General features: G+C 34.6%; 1 pseudogene; it reads left to right on the forward strand.

The window, feature by feature from the left end:
* Positions 1 to 376: 376 nt before the first annotated feature.
* Positions 377 to 7,984, forward strand: LOC114533714 (annotated as a pseudogene).
* The last annotated feature ends 874 nt before the right edge of the window (positions 7,985 to 8,858 follow it).

The raw sequence follows: 8,858 nt of genomic DNA on the forward strand, positions 1-8,858 counted from the left end.
TCTCGATCTAGCTTCACCCTAAAACATGTCAGTGTAAAACTTTAAAATATTTATGGACGTTGATACAGAATTTTTTGAAACAAGTGAAATAAATGAAATTATTTTTTATTACCGTATATTGTAAGGAAACGTTAAAAATAAAGTATAGAAGCTAACCCATGTAATCTTTGTAGTAACTGTCAAAGGCTAAAATGCATCTTATTGAAGCGCGTGTATGTGGATTACGTGGCAATAGCAACTTAATTGAATTTTCAAATTTTCACGAAACACAGGCAACATCATATCTCACGATCATTTCCTATTCGTCTTTTTCCTGGTCATAATTGCGAGAAATATCTTCCAGAATTACCGAGTCAGACAAGAGACGATTTAAACGATGTTTGTAGCGCCCAGCTTGAGCTTGCTGTTGCTTGCCATTGGAAACATTTCAGCAAACAAATGTTCCCCGACGAATTACGACACAGTAATAAGAGGTGAGTATTCTCAAAAAAAGTAAGAGAAAAAATCGCGAAACACCATTTAAACGTTCCATATGGTATAATCAGTTTAGAATAAAACACAGTTGAAATTTGGACATTAAAATATATTTCTTTCAAGAATTTTGTTGACATTTTTAGGAGGTCCATCATTGCCTGCGAATGAAATAATATCAAGACACAATGTTACATCTTCAGTTGTCATGTTAGGATGTCACACTCACTGCAAAGACGAAGACAAATGTGTTGGATTCAACTACAGAACAACAAAAAATGTTGAAAATTGTCAACTGACAAACGTTACTAGAAAGAAAGAAGAAACGAAAACGGGAGATTGGATATTGATGCAAGATGTTGAAGCAGTAAGATTGATAAATTAAATCATATTTAAGAAAATATAGAAAACATTTTCCGTGTTTCTATACAGTTATGGAAACACGCCTGGGAGTTAGGGAGAGCGAGAAAAAATCAGTGGGAAAACGAGCCCATAGGAAGAGCTTTTTCATGTTCTCCCAAACAACCAAAAGTGTTCTTATAAATACACAGAAACACAGGAATAAATGTTTCCTATTTCTTTTATAATATAACTCAACAAAAAGATTTTGTTTAAATATTATAATTCGATTCAATTACAAATTCTCATTACATTACTTCGCTTGTCACGTTCGTCGGGAAAATTCCCATCGGTGTTTCTATACAGTTATATAGTAACACGCTTCTTGACCAATCAGCACGCGCGTACTATAAATGTTATATTATAATATAACTTGAATGTCGTATATCAGTGAATTATTATGAAAATCCATAAACAAGACAAAGTGTAATGGACCTGAACCAGCATGCGCAGAGTTTACTAAACCGCCTACGGGTGACGCCTTGAAAACTCACAAATCCCTGTCTTATCGTTGTATATTTCTAAAAACCTATATCTCGTCGCCGTTCGACAGCACGTAACTACTATACAAATAAAATATTATTTTAACTAAATACATATGCAGATGTTCGTACGCTATATCATATGTTGAAACACAGTACTAAAGTTACCTCGAGAGTTGAATCGAGCGGTTGGTGTGAAATACTTAGGACGCTAATATCTTAATAATTTACAAGCCATTTTATACGTGTTGCAATGAAAATAATCATGATACAATTATCAAAAACAAAAAGGGTTGCTCTTAAAGAAAAAATAGCGAAAACTCGCTCTATATAAAGCTTTAAATATATAAACGCTCTATATAAAGCTTTGAAATGTTTTAAATCGGTACGTTTCTATATTATTATGTAGTTGTTCATAATTTTTCTGTGTTTGCTATTTATGTACTTGTTTATAATATTTCTGTGTTTGCTGTATGAAGAGGGATGCAGTTTATTTATATGTGAGCTTTATACGTCGTTTTCCAAAGTCATATTGGGCTATGAAAGGCTTTTAAACCATCGCTTTAATTTATTGTCTCGAAGATTTCCTTGAATATCATTAATATATAATAGTATAATTTCTCGTGCAATTACGGGATAAACATGGATTCGCGAGTCTTTGAAGACTGCAAATACCACTCGTCCTTCGAACTCGCGATGTTTTGCAGCCTTAAAAAACTCACTCGTGCTTGATAATCCGTAATTGCACTCGATATGTTACTATAACTTATACTAATATATTAATTAATGTATAAAAATTAAAATCAATTTTTTATTAACTTCAGTATTTTTTTGTAATCAATTTTGTGTAGGCAAAGAAGGCGGTTGAAGAAGAAAATCTTACCAGGAAATCAGGTAATTTAATTTATATTTATCACAAACATTATGATTCTAAATTTTGGAACATTCGGAAAATCATTCAGAACAAAACTATGAGATTTTCAATATTAACTAAATTATTTTAATAACTGTTATAATATCATGCAATGAGAAATGTTTTAAATCTTCTGTCAATATAATATGCGCCACATCAATGCAATACGTATCCATGAACCTCGAGTGGGATCTCTCAGTTTAATGAAGTTTTTGTTTTTGGTAGGGACTCGAACCCTAACCCTTAGCAAAAACCATGGCTATTCGCTAGTGAAGTAGAAATGTTGATCCAGCCTGAAGAAGTCGCTTGAAAAATTGTCAGAACGATAGTCTAACTTATAATATGAAAAATAAAATGTTTTCATGCTTGAGAGATGGTATTATAGTGAAAATTACATCGCCTTAATTTCGAGTGGGATTCATTCAATTAAAGCCAGGATGAGTTGAGAAATGAAAATAAATCACTGAATTAAGACTCTGTGTCCTAATTTTGAGTGGAAATGATACACACATAGGCTCCTGACAAGATCATTTATTTCAGATGTTGACGAGTGTTTACTGGAAACTCACAAATGTCACTCAAATGCCACCTGCAATAACACTATTGGCTCCTACGAATGTCACTGTCGGAGGGGATTTGCTGGAAATGGGAAAACATGTTCAGGCAAGATTAATTATTTTACATTATATTAATTTTACTAACATGTTATACTTGTATCAGCCATACATTTCAAAGGAGTCAGATCCATTTTTAACGCAAGAATTTTTATCATATCAAAATTATTGTTTAAGAAATCTTTATCGTTCATTTCAGACGATGATGAGTGTTCCCTGGGAACTCACAAATGTCACTTAAACGCCACCTGCAATAACACTATTGGCTCCTACGAATGTCACTGTCGCATGCAGAGGATTTGCTGGAAATGGGAAAACATGTTCAGGCAAGATTATTTTAATCGACTTTTTTATATGGCAAGAGGTTCGAATCAAGTAGACAAACGCATCGATATAAGCACTTCTAGCTGTAAGGAATCTGGTACGACATTGTTCTCTCTTATGAAGTCGAGTGTACCAGAATTCTTTTGACAGATAAATTTCTTATTGAAGCAAAGCAATGCATGAAGATATATTAAACAATGTAAGTGCATGGTCTTCGACTAGGCTCCTGACAAGATCGTTTATTTCAGATGTTGACGAGTGTGCCCTGGGAACTCACAAATGTCACTCAAACGCAACCTGCAATAACACTATTGGCTCCTACGAATGTCACTGTCGCATAGGATTTGCTGGAAATGGGAAAAATTATCGATATAAGCACTTCTAGTTGTAAGGAATCTGGTACGACATTGTTCTCTCTTATGAAGTCGAGTGTAATTGTATAATTTCTTAAATGCAATGCAATGCATGAAGATATATTAAACAATGTAAGTGGTCTTCGACCAGGCTCCTGACAAGATCATTTATTTCAGACGTTGAGGAGTGTTCCCTGGGAACTCACAAATGTCACTCAAATGCAACCTGCAATAACACTATTGGCTCCTACGAATGTCACTGTCGCAGAGGATTTTTAGGAAATGAGAAAATATGTTCAGGCAAAATTAATTATTTTACATTATATTAATTTTACTAAAATGTTATACTTGTATTAGCCATACATTTTATAGGCGTCAGCCATCCATTTTTAACGCGAGAATTTCTATCATATTATAATTATGGTTTATGAACTTTTTATCGTTCATTTCAGACGTTGACGAGTGTTCCCTGGGAACTCACAAATGTCACTCAAACGCCACCTGCAATAACACTATTGGCTCCTACGAATGTCACTGTCGCAGAGGATTTGCTGAGAATGGGAAAACATATTCAGGCAAGATTAATTATTTTACATTATAATAAAATTTTTATTACTAACATGTTATACTTGTATCAGCCATACATTTTATAGGCGTCAGATCCATTTTTAACGCAAGAATTTATATCATATTATAATTATAGTTTATGAACTCTTTATCGTTGATTTCAGACGTTGACGAGTGTTCCCTGGGAAGATTATTTTAATCGACTTTTTTAGGTAAAATTATTTTAATCGACTTTTTTATATAGCTAGAGGTTCGAACCAAGTAGACAGAGTTATTGATATAAGCACTTCTAGCTGAAAGGAATCTAATACGACATTGTTCTCTCTTATGAAGTCGAGTGTACCAGAATTCTCTTGACGGATAATTTCTTAAATGCAATGCAATTCATGAAGATATATTAAACAATGTAAGTGGTTTTCGACTATGCTCCTGACAAGATCGTTTATTTCAGACGTTGACGAGTGTTCCCTGGGAACTCACAAATGTCACTCAAACGCCACCTGCAATAACACTATTGGCTCCTACGAATGTCACTGTCGCAGAGGATTTGCTGAAAATGGGAAAACATATTCAGGCAAGATTTATTTATTTTACATTTTAATAAAATTATTATTTACTAACATGTTATACTTGTATCAGCCATACATTTTATAGGCGTCAGATCCATTTTTAACGCAAGAATTTATATCATATTATAATTATAGTTTATGAACTCTTTATCGTTGATTTCAGACGTTGACGAGTGTTTCCTGGGAACTCACAAATGTCACTCAAACGCCACCTACAATAACACTATTGGCTCCTACGAATGTCACTGTCGCATAGGATTTTTAGGAAATGGGAAAACATGTTCAGGCAAGATTATTTTAATCGACTTTTTTATTTAGCTAGGTGTTCGAACCAAGTAGACAGAGTTATCGATATAAGCACTTCTAGCGGTAAGGAATCTGGTACGACATTGTTCTCTCTTATGAAGTCCAGTGTACCAGAATTCTTTTGACGGATAACTTCTTAAATGCAATGCAATGCATGAGTGGTCATCAACTATGCTCCTGACAAGATCATTTATTTCAGATGTTGACGAGTGTTCCCTGGGAACTCACAAATGTCACTCAGATGCAACCTGCAATAACACTATTGGCTCCTACGAATGTCACTGTCGGAGAGGATTTGCTGGAAATGGGAAAACATGCTTAGGCAAGATTATATAATCGATTTTTCATACGCAACTCAAATTTGATTCATTTTTCTTAACTGTTCCCTGACTGAATTTTAGTTGTGATTTCCTCTGAAAATGAAAAATCTCAAACCTTCTTTTTTTAATTATCCTTAATGGAGTAAAGTGCCACAAAATCAATATAATTATATTTTTCTGGGGCGTAGAAAGAATCTCAATTTTTTCTTTGTGGCGCACAAGTTTCTAGAGGAACTTTTCAGTTAATAAACAGGGCAGCTAAAATGCGTATAATATGCATGGATGGTTTGGTTGCTGTGGTTTGTTTTTTTTTCTGAACAAATTTAAGATTAGAATGTAGACAATTTTTTGCGCTTAACACCAGTGGGGAAGGTTCTGGTTTATTTCGTAATAAAGTAGGCGTTTTTAAAAGTTCATGTCTCACGCGCGGACAATTTAGAACATGACAAAATACGGAACCTGCCAAACGTAATCTTAATAGAACACAGTCAAGATACACACGAACTGGTCAATGTCCCAATGATATTTACGAATGATTGTTATTTTTTTGAGCAAAAAATAGCATTTATAAGAAAATATAACAAAATATTTACGAAGGAAATAAGAAATTTATGTAATGTGATTTTATAAATAGACTACTAAGGCAAGGTGTACCCCCAAGGGGATACGCCTTGCCGACGATAATTAAAATCTTATATTATGGGCTTTGCGTCCTATCTAAAAGACCGACAGGTAATGGATGGCACGCAATATGGGAAAGGTGGTGAATGGCCAGCAGCAAATCGAAAACTAACAAAGACCGAATACCCAAACCACAAACGGTCAGTTTAAGCGTGACATCGCAAAAGACAGAGCTCCATTAAAGTTGAACCCACCTCCTCCCCAAAGCCACCGCTAAAAATTATGTACATTGGAAGATTTACCGTAACTGATATATATAGAGGGAGGAACGTTATATCTTAATTAGTGATGGTCGTAGGCCGTATCTACAGGTGCTGGCGGTAATTTGCCTCCACCCTTTTCTGAGCGTAAATATTTGGAATTTTAATGCAATGTATTAATAAATATCGTTTTGTTTAACAGAAATAAAGCGGCTAGGAGAACCATTACTCCTAGCCAAAATTATCCCAAAACGGCGTAAAATTTAATGTGTCTTTATTATGCTCAGAAAACTGAGCTGCGGAAAGGGTATGCAAAATTCATGGCTGGCAATATATCTAAGCGTAAATAAATCACATTACATAAAAAGTATTTTCAGCCTAGAAATAGCATAACTACTAAGGCATTGTCAACATGAGATGTCTTATTTTGGATAAGGCATATCGCATTGTTTTTAAAAACAAAAGGGCATTTTGGTATAAAACACACCACCCCCCACCCCCCCCCCCTTCGCGAAGTCCAACTAGGCAATTGTACTAATTTTCTTATGCTCTCACAGAAATTTCTTTTTTGCCTTAATCTGAAAGCTGAACCCAGAGAGGAGACGGAACGTTAAAAGCTATTTTATTTTCATTCCCACGGGAACTAATTCAAGAGGTTTTTAACCCGTTTACAATAAATTATTATTGCATTTATTAACCACATGCCACTAAATTGTGATATTAATCCGTATTTTTCAGGTCTCCGCTGCGCTGATTTGTATGAAAAGGGAAAGAATAAAAGTGGAATTTATGAAATTAATCCTGATGGAAAGGGACGTTTCAAAGTGTTTTGTGATATGACAACATCAGGTGGAGGATGGACTGTATTTCAACGTCGTCTTGATGGAAGTGTTGACTTCTACCGAGGATGGCAAGATTACAAACAAGGTTTTGGTAACTTGAGCGGAGAATATTAGCTTGGTCTTGACAAAATAGACATGATGACAAATATTTCACAAAATGAACTTCGCATCGACATGGAAGATACATCTGGGAACACCAGATACGCTCATTATGATTCATTTAAAGTCAGCAGTGAAAATGAGAAGTACAAGTTGAATATTGGAGGTTATCATGGTAAGCATTTTAAACTAAACTGAGTCATATTTTAAAAAAATTATAAGATAGTCCAGCTCTCTATACAATCAACTTTGCAGTGAACCATTAAATCCAGCATATTAAATATTGTATATAGGAATATTATCAATGAGTGATCCATAAATATAATTGAAACGAGGCAGTTTTTGTATTAACTCGAGAAATGTAAAATATCTCCATTTTGAGAATTTGCTAAACTTTTAACAGAAAAAAAATCTCAGGACATTCGATTACGTGCATTAATTATTGCACTCCTATTCGTTCTATTACCATTATTTGCAGGATCTCACTGAAAAACTCTATATATAGGTGATGTTGGTGTCCTGGTTAAGTAAAATAATAATTAATTGATTTTTTTGCATTAATTAAGGTACAGCAGGAAACGCGTTGGGAAGACAAAACGGTATGGCTTTCACCACCAAGGACTCTGACAATGATATTTGGAATGGTGGTAACTGTGCGGTGAAATTCAAAGGAGCCTGGTGGTATCATGATGGTCATTATTGCAATTTGAATGGTTTTTATCATTATGGCGCACACACATCGTACGGTGATGGAGTCAACTGGTACTATTGGAAAGGATTAAAATATTCTCTGAAATCAACATCGATGAAGATACGACCACGTGAATTTGGAAAGAAGAAATAAAGATGTTGAACAATAAAAAGACATAAGGTTTACTTTACAAAACGTGTATAGTGCACTAATACGTGTCTTGTTAGTTTTTCAAAATATTTAAAATAGAGATTCTTTTCCTACCATTAGCCTAACCCGCAGTTAATAGAATATACACAGTTTGGAGACTAAATAAAAATACAATATAAGTCATTAACTATGTTATTGTCCAGGTTTATGCAAAAAATGGTTCCTTTCTCGTCACGTATCTATTGTATTTTAGCGAAACTTACCAATGGCATTCGTCTTGCAAAGCTCATCAACCCGGATTTCAAAAATATGTTAATTATCGTTTAATGATAAAGAAGAGAGCAGATGAATGATTAAATTTGCGTGCCTGATATTTCTACAACTGAGGAGCCTTTTTCCAGAGTTAGTCAGCGAAACCTGTTAAAATCTTTAAAATCTAAACCTAGACACACCTGGTGAGGTGGGTTAAATTTAGCCCATGGGTTAGCACGCTAATCCGTTTTGAACAACGCAATAAATTATAACCCCACGGGATAAAATTTATCTCTAGCTTAAGCCATTTTAGCCTGTTATTGAACAACCAGCCCGGCTGTGATAGTTAAAAGAGGTTTAAAAGAGGTTTTGGTCATAAAACCATTCCCAGCACATAACTGAGGGTGGAAAGGTGTATAAAGTAGCATCCTGTGCATTTTTGTTAAATATTTTGTGGTTAATAATTTCAACATTGCTTCAGGAGAATGTCACAATCTCGTTACCTTTGCAATTTATCCAAAGCTTAATTACCAAAATTTCTATAGCCTTCCAAGTCCCCGTTACGCCGTGTTTGAAGAACAATCTCGTGCAGTTTGTCTTCAGAGGCTTCAGGTCAATTGTAAAT

The sequence above is a fragment of the Dendronephthya gigantea genome, unplaced genomic scaffold, assembly GCF_004324835.1.
Source record: "Dendronephthya gigantea isolate DGI-Jeju-01 unplaced genomic scaffold, DenGig_1.0 000094F, whole genome shotgun sequence".
NCBI classification, from domain to species: Eukaryota; Metazoa; Cnidaria; class Anthozoa; order Malacalcyonacea; family Nephtheidae; genus Dendronephthya; species Dendronephthya gigantea.